Source organism: Glossina fuscipes, unplaced genomic scaffold (genome assembly GCF_014805625.2).
Source record: "Glossina fuscipes isolate IAEA_lab_2018 unplaced genomic scaffold, Yale_Gfus_2 1, whole genome shotgun sequence".
Taxonomy (NCBI): Eukaryota; Metazoa; Arthropoda; class Insecta; order Diptera; family Glossinidae; genus Glossina; species Glossina fuscipes.
The window spans coordinates 19,926,685-19,946,590 of NW_023998415.1; the positions used below are offsets into that span (position 1 = coordinate 19,926,685).

The 19,906-nt window shown below is 32.8% G+C and overlaps 1 protein-coding gene across 6 annotated transcripts in view; it reads right to left on the minus strand.

Annotated features, from left to right (window-relative positions):
- LOC119645193 (RNA-binding protein Musashi homolog Rbp6) overlaps positions 1–19,906 on the minus strand; it is a 446,186-nt gene that overhangs the window by 421,078 nt on the left and 5,202 nt on the right. The gene's annotated exons all lie outside the window — the stretch shown is intronic.

A 19,906-nucleotide genomic window follows, 5' to 3' on the forward strand; every position in this document is an offset into this window, starting at 1 on the left:
CTTATCCTTTTGAAAACTTAATAAGGTTTAGAATAATTTCAAAAAAAAAAATTCTATAGATTGGCGGACGCACATCATATATCCTGACTTACTTTGCTTAATATAATAGTACCGTACAGTATTTGCAGTGCGGGTTTAGCTTCGTTTATGTTTGCTTATATTTGTTAGTTGTCTGCGAATGTATTTAACATCTATCTTTTATTCGATTTAGAATCATTACCTGAGTCGATCTAATCTTGTCTATCCAACTGTAGGTCTAAAGTTTGTGCATATATTCTCGTGTTCATCTTACAAGTCGTAGATTTTTGGATATATTCATGAAATTTGGTATTCCTACAAATGAATTGAATAGAATTTAATGAATATATGTGGAGTGATGTAGGGCATTAATAGCCGGCCTTGATCGGCTATAATGTTCTTACATGGTTTTCATTTATTTTTCCTATAAAATCTCAAAAACTATTCCCTGCCTGCATGTAAAGGGATATATTCAATGGGAGACCCCATATTGACGGATGCCCGAAACTTGAACTGCCACGGACCGAAATTAGCAAACATAATGTTGTAGTCAAAGATTTGATTATCGTTTAACTATTTTTCTCATATTTTGCTAAAAATTACATCGTATTATCATATAATGGCTTACTTTTAATGAGCACTCGTAAACCTGGTGGGATCCAACAGATGAATCTATTATGCCTAATTTAGCTACAGTTCATTTTTTTTCACAGATTAATACTATGGACCAATTTTCATTATAAGATATCAAAAAGTGAGTCTTGAAGCTTGATACAAATGCTTACTTTTCGTATAGGCGGATTTTCAATAGACTCGCCTATTCGATCCAAATTTTTTGCATTCATTTAGCATGCTGAAATACTATCGATTAGTAACTTTTGCCAAAAAATGTTAAAATTCTTTACACATCGAAATATTTTCCAAATAAGAGAAATGATCCTAGAACTGATACGAGTCGATGAATTTTCAACACCGGGCCGACGGGCAACGGAACAAACGAATTTGCATCGATTTAGAAAATAATTATGAATCGAACGATATAGTAAACGGTGAGTCTTCCACCAGATCAAACTGTTAACAACGAATATTATTTCAGCTTTATGAAGGCGATGAAATTGAGAGAAAGAATAACTAAATGTTTTCCATTTTATATACAAATTCGCTTTATACTTCGATCACATGAATATGTCAATTTTCGTATAGATGTATATATATATATATATATATATATATATTAGGTACGTTTGACGTGTTTGTTTCTCAGTTATGTCATGGCAAAGTTAGTACGGCTTCGCTATTACGCCTATATTCAGTTCATGGAGGCAGCGTCAACATATATTCTTTAAACTTGGAAAATGCCTAATTTGTATTCATTAAGATATGAAAGAGTGAAGTGTTGCTTGATTACATCAAGCTACTATGGAAATATCTCGTACACTAAAGGAAGTTTGCGGGGCGCAATGTGCATTTACTCTAATATATCGAAGGTGCTTTTAACAATTTAAAAAGACGAGCAAGGCTTGTAAATGAAAATTCATACCATACTTGATAAGCAACTGAAATTTTGAGAATTTAACGAACAACAGCAGAGTTTCCAAGCATTTAAAAATGTCGGAAGTGAATCAATAATATGGAAATTAGATGAACTACGAATTGATCGTAAAAATTCTTTAACGGAAAATTTTGGCGGACATTATTGGAATAATTTCTTTTATTTGCGACTTGGGGCGAAGAACGTTTGCTTTACACTAGAAGTGATAAAAGATTTTTCATGGCAAGCAACACAAAAATTATGACTAGCGATTCACAAAATTTGGCCGATTCTATTATAACTTATGTTACACACACATCGTTTTCAATTAAATAATCGCCTTTAAGAAAGTGCAGTTAAAGTTATTATATTTCAAGTTATGCGCAATACATATATTTTATCTTTAATATATAAATGATTTCTATACCCATCGTCGAAGGATGAGTGGTATATTTATTTTCTCAAAATGTTTACAACAGCCAGAAGGAAACTTGAGAGACCCCATAAAATCTCTCGTAATTAGCATTAAAATCTAAATCGAGTTAAGCATGTGCGTCCGTCTCTCTACGGTAAACATTCTGTCTATGGTCCCAGAAACGAAATTATCAGCTTCAGATTTGTCAAACATATTGGAAGCTCTTGCACGCACCTTGATATTGAAAATGGGACAAATTGCTCAAGACATATGCGTACAGTAAAGCGTAGACTAGGCATAGTGGGCTAATTTTTTTCTTTTTTAACAATCCCGTCGATATGGATATCAAATAGAAGGACTTGGAAATTAGAATGCGATCAGTGAAGTGTTTTAATTCTAAATTAAGTAACGGACGCGGACGTCAAGACATGGTAGAATAATTTTTGCTCCACAATCCCGTCGGTTTGGGTATTAAGTAAAAGAGACTTGAAGAGATAGGATAACGGTGATGGGTATAAAAGATTCGGTCCCGGCCAAATATTATTTCCTTATTTTATTTATAACGACTGATGTTCTTTGGAGTGGATCTGTGTCACTTTCCGAATTCATATAATTTATAATCTTTCCTTAGCGGTCGGTACAAAGACTCTCGATATTTTTTAATTTTCCTTTTTTTTTTTTTTTTAATTTTCCTTTATAATTGGCAACTTCTTAACCAACCAGTTCGATTCCGCTCTGTTTTTTTCTCCACCATATACGAATTTGCATGTATTTGCTGATTGAATTGTTGGATTGTCTTCTTTTCTTATAATCAAAGGCAGACAGTAAGTTATAAGCGGAGCAATGCAATGTAACATTAACTATGTCAAACATAGATAGATAGATAGATAGATAGATAGATAGATAGATGAGCTGTTATTATCATTGGCATCACAGCATTATTAAAATAAGCGATTTGCTGCTATTGTTTTGTAAGCTGAGCTGAAGTAAAAAAGAAAAACGCAAAAAAAGAAAGCAAAAGAAAAAAAAAAAAGGAAAAACTATATGAGTAAAATTTTTCCGACTATCTAACCGTCTGTTCTTTAGTCTATCTGTCTACTTTTCTGTCTATTTGTCATTGCATATTGCATTGTATAAAATAGCAGCTTACGAAAAGACACCAAAAACAATGCATACACAACAAATACATAAAATAACTTGTTACAACAAATCTGAATCAAAAACAATGAATATGAATTATGAAGAATGAGTGAATGAATCAGTGACTGAATGAATGAACGAACAAAACAAATGCTTGATATAAAAAAAATGCCAACCTACAAAACAAAAAACAGAAAAAAAGCTAAAGCTATTAGAAAAAAAGGCGACTGTAAAAAAAAAAAAAAAAAAATACAAAGAAAAACACAAAAATAAAACAAAAACAAACATAAAGCTGCACGCTTACACAGTGAGACATATAAAAATATACTTATTTATGTACATATATATGTATATATATATACATATTTGTGTGTGCGTATGTATAAGAGGTTCAAAGTCTTCTATTACTAAATATTACCGTTGCCACAAAGCCTCTAACAAAAGCACAAATGTCGATTTCTTTACTAAATGTAACAGAAAGCTTGTGTTGTTTATAAAAATTGTAAACGTGCATACGGCACACAAACACTTGCAATTACACATGTGCAAATAAATGTATACAAACATATACAAAAAAAAAAGAAGAAAAATATATATATATATGTATATATATATATGCACCGCAAAAACAAAAAAAAGAAAACAATAAACAACCTGATAAACAGGCATACAGACAGACATATAGATAGATAGATAGATAGATAGACAGACAGACAGACAGACAGATAGATAGATAAAGAGAAAGAAAGATAGAAAAAAAGAAGAAATCAAGAGATGAAGAACGAAAGAAAGAAAGAAAGAAATAAAAAGACAGAGAGACAGACAAACAGACAGACAGACAGACGGACCTACGTAAACGTTTTGCATGAATTCTTTTTTATATGCACATCAGTCTTTTCAATAGTTATATAAATACTTGTATATACATAAATACACATATATATATACATACATACATACATATGACTGTAGATTTATATATCAACGTATGTATATATACATTATTTATGTTATTGTTATTGTTGTTATTATTATTATTATTGCTGTTGCTGTTGCTGCTGTTGTTGTTGTTGTTGCTGCTGTTATTCTATGCAATTGTTGGAATTTTTAAACTATATTTTAACAACTACTACTGTTCTATTTACATAAGTATGTTTATTCACATATCTACGCATACATACAGGCATGCATACCTGCACACTTGTATTTGCATTTGATTTTGGAGGACTTTCGAGGTAAAATGCAAACAATCTCAGTTTCCCAAAAACAAAAAAAAAAGAAAACAAACAAACGAACAACCATTCTTCCTGTTGCTATTTTCATAATTCTTTCTTATACGTCGTTAGATAATCTTACTCAAGCCAAACCTATAGAAAATTGTGCATTTTATTACTTTTCACATTCTACAATGCAAAGGAAAGAATCAAAATTGGAAAAAAAAAAAAAAAAAAATCGAAAACTAGGTTAACAATGCTTAAAACGAAAGAAATCGTTGCTAATAATTCGTAAAATTTAATCAGTTAAAGTTGGAGGAATGAGTAAATATGATAAGCAAAATCAATGAACTTTTTTTTTCTAAATATTTTTCCATATCCCACTAAATTTTGAATTCATTTTCCTAAAAAGATACGGTTCTACTTTCAGCATATATATCAACGGATCCAAATTGCAGCTATCATAACTGCTGCCTGTAAGCCTATGCGTTACATTCAGTGCGTGTCAACATTACCCGTAAAAATGTCACATCACGATTGCGACTATTTTAACAATGATAACATATTTATATAGATGGCAGTTGGTAAGTTTTCTCGCATCCAATTTTAGAAAGTCTTACACTTCTTCATTGACCATTTGTATCAATTACTGGGTCTATTAAATTTGTGCAGATGTATATAACATCCAGATGAGCTTAAGATAGAGTCACATTTTATTATCTCGATCGATTCAGAAAATGATTCAAATTTTTCTGTCCCTCTGTCCCTCTGTCCTTCTGATGTCTGTCCATGTAATTTTATGTTCAATCTATAGTTCGCAATTTTTTAGATATTCTGATGAAATTTGGTACACTGATGTGTTTTGACCTAGAAACGAATGCTATTGAAAATATTTCGAATCGATTCAATTTTTCGATCACATCCCTTATAACGCCTTATTTTAAGGAATCGTTATATGGAAAAAAGTTGCAATTTTCAAAACTTGTCGACCCACTGTGTAATACTATATCGACATTCCAAATTGGTATGAAAAGTTTTGTCTAGCCCCCTCTCATAAAACCGTTTCTACGAAAACTGAATCTACATATAGTAAAAAGGTATAATTTTTAATATTTCACGGTAGAAATTGGTTCATAACTGTAAATTGACATAGATATTAACATTACCGAATTTAGACCACGGACGTTTATTTTCTGGATACCACCGCACGTAAGGATTCTCAGGAAATGTAACCATTTATTTATTAAACAGACCGTATTGTTATTATTTCATAATAAAAATTTTGTTCGTGATGGTAATTTGACATAAAAATTAAGTGGACCGGCCAAATATGAAGCACATAAGTCTAGTTTTTAAAAACCACTTCATGTACAATTTCTCATGAATAGTAACTCCTTCACAAAAAGATGAACTATTTCACGATCACAGTCGGCTCATAGTAGCAATTTAGAAAAAAAATGAACGGCAGGGAAGTTGGAGCACATAGGTCTATTTTTTTAGAATGTAATGTATATAGGGGCTATCATGGAAAGCAAGCCCTAATAAAATTTGCGGGAAATAAACTAAATTTGCTAAATTTGGGTAATGCCATGTAATCTTTCGAACATAATCCGATATGCGGGCTTTCAGCAAGAGTATGTCTTTGGATGAATACAATGTGTATGTGTGTGTGTGTGTGTGTGTGTGTATATATATATAATTACCAAAACTAGCAAATAAAGGTGCTAGGCAAAGTTGGGTAGGGTATCTAATGATCGATCGGTCGATCCTTAGTTGTTTTAATTACTTTTATTAGCACCGAGACCGTTAAAAGTTGGACGTCATGCCCATTTTCGAAATGTATCTATGACTAGTGAATAGTAAGAATAAATATAATACATTCCAGAATTGCCAGCTTTCAACACATAAACGTACAAACGTAGTTAAATCGATAATATGCTAATTAAGAATGCCTTAAAAGTATTGAGCTTTTAAGTGGATATCAGATTGAAATTTTTTTTATCCACTTACCACACATCTTCACCGTATACCTTTTGTTGTAAAATTTATGAGACGTAGCTTGCGAAATTAATTGAAAAATTTTTTTTACATCACAAGCAATTGTAAGCACACTACAGCACGTCTCAATTTCACCGTGAATGCATTCGAATTTCTTAGCCATGTTGTTGTTTCATTTTCAGTAAACGCGATGAATAATCTTCTTTGGGATTTGCCGCAGATGTAGCCCAATTTTAATTCTGACATTTTTGCAAGGTTTTTTTTAATTCGTTTCTTAAAGCGTGCAGGATGTCTGCACTTTTTTGGAAAATGCTTTCAACTTTAGAACGCGATACCTTGCACTTGATTTTATAAGCATTTGAAATCAATTGATTGCCAGCCACCATATACAGGCGCCTCGTCTCGCTCTAGCTCGACATTTCCGGGCGATAAGGCTATAGTGTTAACGGAAGGCTTAGTGCGTTGTCGACTATTTATGAAACTTTTTACGCGACATATGCGCCGTCATCTTGTAACGAACTGGATAACATATTTGAAAAAAATGACCGAAAATGGCGAAAGGTGCAAATTCCAAATTTTAATGAAACTATTGAAATAAATCATGGCATGCAACAAATGAATCTATAAGTAAGTATTCACACAGAGCTACAAAATTTTTTTAAAAATCAGTAGATATGTCTATCTGCTAACAATCAAAATTAAACAAACTAGTAAAGAGTAAGTAATAGGGGCAAAGCGACAACGATGCCGCAATAAAAGCAATTGCGATAACGCTATAAAGTTACGACAATGAGTTTAGTGCTAAGGCCGTCAGATGAATTATTCATAGAGCTTGACGTTGTCTAGTTAATGGATAGGTAGAGGTAGATACAATCTATGAATGTATAAAATGTACAATTAAATGTAATAAGTAGTGGGTAGTTAGAGAAGAGGGCATACGCACACACAACAGTAGCAGAACAATATACGCAATAAGTAATAAGGTCTATACGAAACAAGAAGTACATACACAGGCTCGAGTCTGGCAGGAGAGTGTGGATCTAAACTAAATCAATTGTTAACTATCGCCGGCAATCACAGATTATGTATAAATTAATAAATTAGCAGGACAATATAGACAGACGAAGAAATCATGTACACAAAAGATTTATGTATTAAACATGTAGACAGGGAAAAGAGAGAGAGAGAGAGAGAGAGGTAAAAAAGGAAAGGAGGAAACGAGAGGAATGAAAACAAACAAACTTTCTTTAATTCACAAACTGGCTCGCACCTATTATTAAAATTTAATCGTTATATTTTAAGTGCACGAAATGCTATTTACCTAAACAACTCGAGAAGAGATTAAAAAATATGAATTTTTTTCCGATAAATAAGCCAAGCACAGAAACTAGTGTAAAGATGTATTAAGTGGGTGTCGCCTATTTTGGTACTCGCTTCCTTTATGCTTAGTTTTTCAAAAATTATTTCGATAAAATATCTGGAAAATATCGATTTCCAATTTTCTGCTTTTGATAAATGACTTTATTCTCCAAGTTTGAAATGTGGAAAAGTTTGTTTTCACTCACATTTCTAAGCTCAACGTAAGGCAAGTTTAGTTGAATATGAGCGTAAGTCGTTTGCGTGTGGAAACATTTAGATAAAATCTTTATTTGTGTTACACGATAACTTAAGTTAGCGCCCTTGCATTTGTTACGATTTCCTTTTTCTTTTGTTTTTACGCGACTTATTATTTAGGGGACGTCCCCTATTCACGTAGCGCGGTGTCAGTCAAAAGTAAGTAAGGGAAAAGAGAGAGGGAGAGAGAGAGAGAGAGAGAGAAAGAATAAAATAAGTAGAAAGTAAATTCTACCGGACTGTCATTTGAATCCACGAACACTGACTTGGTAACCGCTATTCTTACCTACGCCGCTAATCATGCGGATAAATGCGTATAAGCGAAAGCCGTCCTACACTATTTCACTAGCTATGTTTACTACATTTTTATTATTAATACATATTATTATTTATTAGCTCTACATTTATAAAATACTAGCTTAATATCCACAAATCGGCTTTATGGGTATAAGAGTTTACAATTTTGATTGACTTAAGATGTTCATTCGGCGGTTTAACCTACAGAGATATAATTAACATTGACAGTTTTTTCAACCTTTGAGTCACTATGATATTTAATACCGGATCATCTCGATCTCCCCCTCTCTATCATATAAATATGCTGAATATTACACGACGAATCCTTTTTCTAGATACCCCAGACCGGTGCGCCACAAGGTCGATACTGTTTCATCGATCGAAAATGGGCAAACCGGCGAGATTTACTTGGAACTGTCCCGCTTTGAAACTTAAAACGGAAGAGAAAAAGTTGTAAAATGATGGTTCAAAACTAGGAAATGATGGTGGAAACCGAGACTAGTGCACGCGAACCTAGCCATACCGCTGGAATACACTCTCTGTATATATTTCAAGCAAAAGTTTATGCAAGACAATGCAGGATAGATCTAATCTGCATTCACTCCGACAGCCAAGCCACTTTAAACGCGCTGAACGGGCAGACAATGACATGTTAGGTTTGTGCTGAAGTACCCGGTTCGTTATACTTCTGGTATATTGTTCTGCAAATATTCACATCATCACTACAAAATACCGTAAGACCTTGTACCCGACCTCTCGTAGAATCTGCACAAGCGATATATAATTTCCAGGCGACAGTGTAGATCGCTCCCGTATTGTGTTAGTAGCTCATAAACTACACTCCTCATAAATCGTTTTACATGCTGCTGTCCTACATTGGGCTAGCAGTGCCTCGTTGGGTTTTTTCGTGCTCAATGCTATACCAATTTTTGTCATGACACCCTGGAACGCCACCATCGAATACGCTGGGGGTATGCAGTTAACCACTTCGCTCCTTTCGATACCCGAATCACCAATTACCTATATTAGGTGCACTTCATTGTGCTTTCCCAATTCATTCAGAGCATCAAAGTACTCCGACACAAGCCTGGATCTTCATATATATACCCTCTTAAACTTTCATAGAGAGCTGTCCGAATGAATCAACTCGAAATCTACATAACACTAATGCTAAATGTCGTAAGTAAAGCAATCAGACACAAAGGCTGAGAGTGCTTTGATTGAATTTATGGGCAAGCGTTTATGGGACTTAAGCAGTCAGGCTTGTTCTTTCTAATATACGCATCATTTTAACCAATATTCGATTCATCTCATAAGGAATCCTTAAATATCTTGCCTTAACTTTGCTACAGACAAAGTGTAAGCAACTATCAAACAAACCAAAAAGAGAATTACGTAAGTAATTCTCGCACGACTGTCAGGGAGTAAAACCAGTGTAACAACTGTAAAAAAAAAGTCAAGTGAGCGTGATAGAATAATAAAGTTCATGCAGCTTGTGGTTAAGCATAGATTTCAGAATTAAGAAAAATTTTTTTTCAAAAATATTAATATATTGTAGCTATCATCTGGAGGCAGTGATAGCTCAAGCGGTTTTGTGGCACGCTCTACTAACTGGTCTAAGTTTGTTTTAAATAAAAATAAAAAAAACATTTAATTTTTTAGAAATATTGGTCTTAATGCGATTAGAAGGCATTTGAACGAAAAATTTCAATTTTCACGTAAAAAGCAGGCAATCTCTTGTTTGTCGACAACTAATATTGGCCAAACTAACTTGGCCAAAGCATGCTGGACTCTCCCTATTTTCTGAATGCTATTTTAAAAATCCTGCAAGAAACTCGCATGAAAGAGGGGAAAATTTTTGGATTTATGTTATGTTAGGTGAGTCCCGTTTTCAAAAGTCATTCTTTTAGAGGCAGGTATTCAAAATTTTACAATATTTTTATAGATATATTCAGCACAATAAAACTGATCCTCCATTATCAAATATTCCGCCTCTCGACGATTTTAATCCCGTGATTGCCGCTTTCAGTCAAAGATTGACTCACACGTTTTCCGCTTTACGTGTTGCAAAATAACGGAGACAATTCATAATCAATGCCAAACAGTTCAGCGTAAACTTTAAGTGTCGTGGCGGACACACTGAAGGGCTTCGCATCCTTTTTAGTTTCATATCTCCACACAACCGTCGTTTCAACGCAGGTAAATAAAGACATTTGCTAGTGTATTAGAGAAATGAAAAATTAACATGTAACAGGTAAGGGCGTAAATGCACAGCATATGTTCATTGGATGGAGATACTCCCTTCAAAACGTTTGAAGATATCAAGGCAAAAATCTCTTTTAGATAAGGAATTTTTCCCATGCATTCTAAAACGTCCAAAGTATCTATTAAGCGAATAAAAAAAGTTTTCCAAAAGTTTCGGGTGACGTTACCTCTTAACCTAATATTAAGACATCGGTTTCAGCGAATCGTATAACATAAAAGCTGAAGCTTTGGTACAAAAAAGCAAAGAAAAAGAAGAAAAAATAAAAACAAAACTAAAATTTAACTAAAAGATGTATAAAATTTTATTAATGCATATATTAATGTGAATGAAACTGAAAGCCTCGTGAATTTTCTATTTATCAGCTTGCAGTAGAATGTTTTAATTACGTCATATACGCACTTAGTTTTTTTTTTTTCGTTTTGTTCCCCGAAGACATAAGAATTGTTGAATTGTAAATTGAATCCTTCTAGGACTTGAAGTACGCTCGCCTCATTTCTAATCTGCACTCATATCGAATGTTTAGCTTGCTTAATATATGAAATCCTTGTCCTCTTAAAGTGACCAACTGTTAACAAGTGTAATACGTAAGCATATCGTGCATGATTCTAAAATCGACAGCATCGGGAGGATTAAACAATTTGATTTAAATTTTTTTTTTTTTTTGTGTATATACATATATAATATGAAGACGCATACACGCACATATCTATAAATCATAACCATAATAAAAATTATATATATATATGCATATATATATATATATGCATACATTAAACCACGTAGATCAAGAAATAACCTCAAATAGATAAATAATCTATAAAACAAGTAACATATAGTATACAAGCATGCTTCTACGGATAAATGATAGACACATGCCATGGCAATTGCTTCCAGCATATATACAAATGCCTGTAAATATTACATTTGTGTAAAAGTTTGTTAAGATATTTATGCATGGTTGTACATCTGTATGCATGCATGCAAACATGAATGCTGTAAAATTAGAACATTTCAGTCGCACACGCAATCTCATAAAATATACACACAAATACACTAATATGCCAACATATATAAACATTACATTCATAGCCATGCACTTTACTCACCGTCCTATGCTTACAATACATGCATATAAACGCTTAGGTACTAGCATACACACATTTCATATTTCAATTCCCACACACATCAAATTTTGTTTCAGTTTATTATTTTTTTTTTTTTTTACTGTGGTTGTTGTTGTTGTTGTTATTTGTTGTTCGTTTCTGTATTACTTAGCTAAGCATTAAACATATACAAGTTTTTAAATATATATATATATATACATATGTATATATATATATATTGTGTGTGTGTGTGTGTGTATGTGTATGTGTATGTGTTTTCCCATACATACTCCACAGTATAAATGTAGACATGAAAAAATTCCGCCGACTACGTCTTGACTTGCAATTTTCACCAAGCTGCCTCACCGTCTGATATCTTTCAACTAACTACGTATATGAGTTCCTAATATACATACGTGTGCTTGCTTAACTATGAAAGTGTGCATATGTCTGTTTGTTGTGCCTGTATTTTCATTGCTGTTCATAGTTAAAGTTAATTCTCGCCAGTCACGGCCATAGTAGTTACTGTTACTGACATTTGTCACTTTTGAAGAAGATGCACCTCCTGTATGCATTTGGCCAGAGGTTGTAAACATTCGCATGCACATTTATGAATGTGAATCTTCGTTTATACACATGTATATGCGAACATAAGCATTATGTGTGAATATGCCAGGTTTTCTGTTTTTTGTTTTATATTTTTTGTTCTCTCTTCTAGTAACGCTATACGAATAGTTGTTGGCTATAAGTCTCGTGTTACGAAGCTTAACGTGAATGGAGCAACAGAACAAAGTTAATGTAACATTTCTATTTATTTTGCATTAAACACTGAAAAGAAAACTCTCAGATATAAATTACACTGTGTTGGACTGGAACTTAGAGACGCAAACTATACTTTGTATTAAATTAACTTAAGCTTAGGACTTGAAATTTATTAAGAAATTTCCGTAATATCGATCTTCAAATGAAAGATACTAAGAGAATTTTGTTCAAATTAATAATTCAAAGTCTCATTTATATTCAATGCCGATGCATTAGGCTATAAGAAGGCATCTAGACGATACAAGCGCATACCTACCGACATACAAGTTACGTGGCAATAGTCTTCTGATTCGCACTTTGATAGTTTAACATATGAATTATCATCAAGAGAAAAGAAAAGAAATCGTTTTGTACATTTAAAAGAATCACTCTCGTCAATTTCATTCTAGTAGGAACTCAGCGATAGTGAAGGCAACATATCAAAGTTTAAACTTCACAATGAATATAACAGATCGAGTCTTGAGATAGCAGACCTAAGCTGCACTAAACAGAGTAATAGCAAACTGCTCAACGGCTTTTGAAGATAATAGGTGGAAACTGCACTTGCACTGACGATGATAATTAACCCATTAACGGCCGGCGACCTTTTTTTTAAAGTGCACTTTTATATAGCGCCAAGACGCACGCTCTTGTTATTAAATCAATTTTTAGTTTTTCTTCTTCATGCACTACGGATTACCTATACCAGAATCGAAGAAGAACGATACTTCTAATACGCTTGAAAGATATCAAGTTTTTCAGAAAGCCGTTAAAATTGAAAAGTTGGTAAAAATTTTAAAAGCGAGGATCGCAGCTTATTAGATAGAACACATTAATATTTATTAGTATTAAAACTTAACTTGCTAAGCGACTTAGCTAGATTTTGATTTGAATATAATAAGAGGAGTAAGAGGTAAAGTTTGAATATCAAAGGATGGAGCAAACGCCGCGCTTGCGTATTTTATTAAAATTGCTTAACAACTTAGCTGCTATTTTAGCTAACCGAAATATAGGCGGCTAGAAATTTCGGCTTCGAATAGGTGTTTCATAGAAAACATTTAGCCAAGCATTTAACCAATTAAGTCCGCAAATGCACCTCATAAAAAGTTCTATCGTGCAATTCTGTTGCTTGGCCGCATATCGTTTAACGTTAAGTGATAAAAAGATTCATGCCGAGCTAGTCATTATTTGGTAACGTCGACCTTACAATCATCGCTTTCTAATACATTTTTATTAAAAATTCTTAAATTATTCGAACCCCTACGCGAAACCCTCAAGTTTTATTTATTGAATTTTTCTATGTTTACACTATGTCAGAATCGGGTAAGAGAGCAAAACCATATATTTATCATCATTACTATTAATGCTTCCTTGCCTTCCTTTTACCCTAAAATCCACAAAATTGATTTTTAATATACGAATAAACTACGTCCGTCATCGGACATCGTTGCCCTGTACTCTTAAAAATAGTTTACTCATATTATGCTCTTTGTACTATATATAAATAATAGCGTGCTTAAGATATTTCAATTCCAATAAAGTAGCAAACGTTCTTTACTCCTCCCAAACGTCAGAGAACGTGTGAATGTGAATTGCATGAATAAAATGAATGATTGATTTGTAACTCGATGAATGCTCAATATTTTTTAAGAGCTACCTAAACTATAATAACTATCGGCTTTAGAATACTTAAGTTATTTGTTATCTTCACTTTCTTACTTGATAATCTTCATACGTTACTTTTCTATTCTATTTATCTATCGTTTTGTGAGGCCTATAAATGAAAAAAAATTAGAATTTTACATATCCCGAGCTATGGCGTTGTGCTTTTGCTCGCCTTGCACTCTTTTAATTGGGGTTTTTTTTTTTTTTTATTCTGTATATTTGTTTTGTTCAGTGTAATTTCCAAGAAAGGTTTTGCAGTTGGTTGATTTAAAATCGTCCAGACTTTCTATTCATCTATAAAATGCATATGTATATGAGCTGCGCGATTATAATTCATATTGTGTATATGTGTTGGTATGTATATATATTTACACGTAAATACATTTTATATATTATGTATTGGTACATATTTATATACATATATATATATATATATATATATATATTATGTATATGCATGTATGTATATATTTATATATAAGTATGTAAGTATGTATTTTTATGCCATTCATTGTTACATGAAGAAATATGAATATTTACAATATGAAAAAATAAAAAAAAATAAAAAATATGTTACTAATAGTAGAAGCAGTAAAAGTATATAGATATATATATATGTGTGTGTGTACATATATGTCTCTATAGTTATATATATATTTGTGTGTGTGTGTGTGTGTGTGTGTATGTAAGTATGTAATGCAGCTAGAACTGCCGATGTCATATTCGGGACATATACTCTTGCATCCATAGCCTTGATGTTTTAGTTTCTCGAAGACAAAATAGAACGCGAGCATTCATTCTCATATACATATTCAAAAACGCAAACATAGACACACACGTAAACGCAGAAACATATAAAGGTTGTTGACGCTAACGCTGTCAACATTACGAGGCAAGAATGAACAGCAAGCGGGGTTTTTGCCACATTGATTTAGGCTTTTCATTCACAGGGAAAAGAAAGCAATGTTTGTTTTCCAGATTTTTTTTTTTTTTTTTTGTTTTTCAATTTTTTCTTAATTTTTAGTGCGGACTGAGTGAGTGTGTAAGTGTGTAGTGTGCAAAAAAGAAAAACAAAAAATAGGATAAAACTTAAAATTTTTTAACGTTTCACAAATGCGAATGTATGGGTGTAATTTTTCACATGACAAATTATGTGAAGATACAAAACTTTGAGAACATAGGAAAAAAACAAAAAAAAGCAAAAAAAAAATCACATAAACGCATACAAATGCAAGCAATTATAAACCCCGCATACACTTTGTGCACAGTTGAGTTGAATTTTTACTATTTTCCGCCAAGAATATTTTTTCAACCATTACAACTTTGAAAATGAACTGAAAAGTTGAAGGCACGCACACATGCAGACGACGGGAATGCGAGAATACGAGAATGGGTAAGAAAAAGAATATAATAAATTGCGCTTATAATTGATTGGTAGGCTAGATGCGCATAAAAACTATTCATAGTATTCACCAAGAACATGACGATTATGACAGCATAAAATTCATCATTGTCAGCTTGTTTTCTTTTTCTTTCAACGTTAAGCAAAACCTTGAAAAATTTGCATTCAGAAAAGAAACATGCTATCAAAATCCTCCATCTGATTGACTAATAAGGAACGCAACAATAAAAATGAAAGAAAAACTTAAGAAAAAAGTTATGAATCAAGTACCGAAAAGCGAAAGTGATAATTCGAAGGAGATGACGTACACAATTAACTATGAAATACTCGTGTTTCTTATCTCAATCGTTTCTTGAGAACTCTGCTCAAATAATGATGACCTTGTCAACGAAAATCTCTAATTGAGTCAACTGTTCCGAACTGATTTAAGGACACGTCTTTGTCCGTTCATACATTTGTTTACATAATACTATGCTTAGAAATTGATAAGATTTTTTCCATTTAAATTGTGCAACGTTAGCCAAAGAAATATACCTTTGATTTTCCTTGGTTAGATTGGCCGCAACCGAGCTATAGTTTTTGACTAAAAGTCAAATATAAGTTTTACATATATATGGCTAAGCACATATGATTTTTAACTAAAAATCAAATAAGAGTTACATGTGATGTAAATATATATATAATCAATTGCTAAGTTCATGCACCATACTCTTCTAACACGGTAACGTTTACAAAGAAATGAGGAAAGAGATAAAGCGATGATGACCGCAGCCTAGCGGGTGGGCGCCAAGTCCAAGCATTCATTATACCTACGGCAGACGACTCCAGCACAATATATATTGAATTGGTGCTGCAAAAGTACCGAAGGACCGCCGCCTTGTAAAATGATGCTGATGATGATTCAATCGAAAGTTGATCGCCCTTAACCATTCATTCATTCTGACTGTTTCCGGCTGATAAGTTTACATGAGTAGCGTATAATGTGCTTCTTAAACAGTTCGGCCACCTAAAAGGACTTGACAATGCATAATGACTTTTACATGTTAAATAGTATAATTTGTATAACGGTATTGCGGTAAATGACTGGCATATGCAACATGTTGTTCAGTGTGTTGCAGATGACACTAAAAAAGCCAAAGTTAATATTGAAATATTTGAAAAGCTAAGTCCATTTTCGTTCATGTTACTTGTCTGTCTGTTTGCCGTTTTTTACTGAAATGTTCACAATCAAGACAAGTGATGTCAAAAATTTTTGACATCATTTCAGCAAATAAAACTCGTAAACTACTTTTCTGCTTTTTTCATTGAAAAGCAAACTTTTCTTATGGTGATCTAGTACGCAAGAAAGACCAAAACGAAAACTGATATAATCGAAATTTTCTGGTATACAACTATTTCCGTCATCACGTATTAAAAATTACATTTTATCATTACTTTTCGCGAAAAGCCTTTAATCATGTGAAGCCGAAAAAGTTGTCCTACGTAAGCCAATTTTGCTATAAATAATTTTTATGCCAACTAAGTAATATGGATCCATGTTTATCGCAAAAGTTGAAAGATTTGATTTTTTTGCAGAATAAATCCGGTTACATGGAAAATGATTTCAAAATTAAATCCATCCAATCCACATTTTTCATATCTATTCAATATGCTAAATTCCTATTTCCGAACAGAAAATTGAATGCAATTCATTTTCCCGCGCCTTTGGGGCACCCGAAGCACATTGAGGTACCAAATCTCGTCCCCAATATCTCAAAAATTGTAATTTGTATGCTGAGAACGAAAACGTGTGGACCAACGTCGCTTGCACAGACAAAATCAATTTAAAAAATAGATCTGAAACAGTCGATATAATAAAAGACAAATCAATGAAAATGCGGATGCGACCTAATCAACTGAATTGCGGAAAGGTATGTTTATGATGTCATATAAAAAGTAAACGCATTCTTTTCTGTTGTTAAAAATATATCTATTAGATGATATACATACATACATACATACATACATACATACATACATACATATATTAAAGACATTAAGAAATTGATATTGATAGGCATCTTTCAAACGGATATTACATAATTTACATTGCCTTTGTAACTATCTATCGATGTCTTGCGTCTACCTACCCATGTTCTTTCAGACAGACGGATAGATAATTTGATTTGCCCTATTAACGCAATACTGCATTTATTCTTGTACTCGTCATTAAAGAGCAAGTGAAATCGGCTGCTAATAGTAAGCTGATCACATCTTAAATATTTGTTTAAAACAAATATGAACGCTAAACTTATTATAACCTCAATACGAAATAACAAAGAGATAAAAACAATAGTTTCGGTTTTCTTTTCCTTTCCTTGCAGATAAAGAGTTACATAATGGCATTACGACAGTAGCAACAATAATACAACAAAAATTAAAAAAAAATAAAGAAAACATTAAAAGGAAAGAAAACTATTAAAAGAAAAACTGCAACAGTGCATAGATTAAATCGTGCGGAAAGCTATTCCTGTCCTGTCGCTGGTTTCTAAATTTCCTAACATTTCTACAAAACAAAATGAGTTAGTGTAAGAGTAAGAAAATGTAGAATAATAATAATAGAAAAACGGAGGCATTCGTTTCGTAAATAGTAGCGATTTTTCAATTAAACCGTGAGGGAGTCTTACTCCCAACCTTAGCTACAATGAATGCAAATCTATATATATATATATATATATGTATATACATGCACAATGCATATATATATATATACATTTCCAAGTGTCTGCGTAGGCCTTCTTTCGCCATTTAAGCACTGTTGTCGTGATATAAATGTATTAGTTACCACCGTTATGGTGATAACAGTGACTGTTAGAAAGAGAAAAAGCAAAAATATTATTTTCTTCTTCTAATGGAAATATTGTGCAAGAAAATTGCATTAGACGGCGCGCACACCGAACGACTACAGCCGAGGAAAACAAGGAAATGAAAAACGGATGATCAAAAAGAAATTGAATAGAAAAGGTGTGATTAATTCTACAAAATTTTACACATTACTGATCGAAAAATATAATTACAGCTGCGATGCGACTTTCGTCACTAGTGTCGAAACTAGGTATAGAAGCGTAGGCGAAAAACATTAATAATAAAGTTATTATCCTCCCTATCGATCCCTAATGTCATCTACATGCACTAACTGCATAGAAATATGTACCTGGTCAATAATACCTGCACTAAATACCTTAAACAATATGAGATATATTTTTAGAATCACATCGAAGGGTAGTGCTGATGAATCATTGAGGAGAATAAACAATAAATGGCTTACGGTATTTGCAACCCTTACCAACAAATAACAGGTTAAGCGAACTAATAACATCAAAGAAGGAGTCGACTGCAGGATAAGATGTCTTATGGCTTATTTCAATCAAATTTTAATCATCACAAGGAAATGCTATCAACAAAACTAATGCAATAGATGAAAAGTCATGACATCGTGAGCGCAAATCGCTTAAGAAACATTAGCAGAATTATCCTGGAAGCTATTACCTTCAGCGCTCGTCTAGACCCTTCTGAACCCCCCCCCCCCCCCCCCCCTCGTTCATCACCTATCCCACCACACTATTATTAACACAACTTAGCACTTAGCGAATCAATGCTGGTTTCAATCGATCACTTATTGTCATCTCGAGCAGAATTTCTATTCTTATGAATTGATTTCTGTGTGCATAGCCTTAAAACAGCATGCAGCTGGTATTCTGACTGAAAGGCGAGAAAAACAATTGCTAGTGATGGATTATAATTTGAATAAAATATCATGGACCATGCGGACCACTTTTTTATTACACTACATATCTTCAAATTCATCAAAAAAAAAAAAAAAAATCACATCGAAATTTATTAACACCTTCAATAGTCTGTCTATCTGTCACGGTGTTTACCTCCAAATTTGTTCATTCCTCTATTTATCCCTTTGCATTTTGCATCACCAAATTAATATAGCCGGAGTACTTTGTTTCCTTGGATTAGCAATTCAAAAATTCCCGCTAAAGTTGAGACGGACAAAGCGATTTTGACGGAAAAATTAAAAGCCATACCTTTCTGTCAATGAAGTCGTAGTTTTTGTGCTATAAGCTCGCTCACAAGCCCGAATAATGAAGTTATATGAAGTAGCGTATGAATCGATATGAAAGGCTTCGAGTTAACAGAATATTGGTTTTGAATATTCGAAAGCAGATTGTATTTTTATTTTGTTTTAAAATTTATTTTGAAGTTACATGTTTTCTCTGCATTTGCACTTTTTGGATAATTGCTGACGATTTGATGACTAAAAATATTTTGGCAAACAACAGACCTAGTATTAATAGATTCCCATTTGTATTTACATTTTCGTTTGCTGCGGTTTCTTTTTTGCCGTTTTTTTTTTTTTTTTTTTTTTTTTTTTTTTTTTTTTTTTTTTTTTT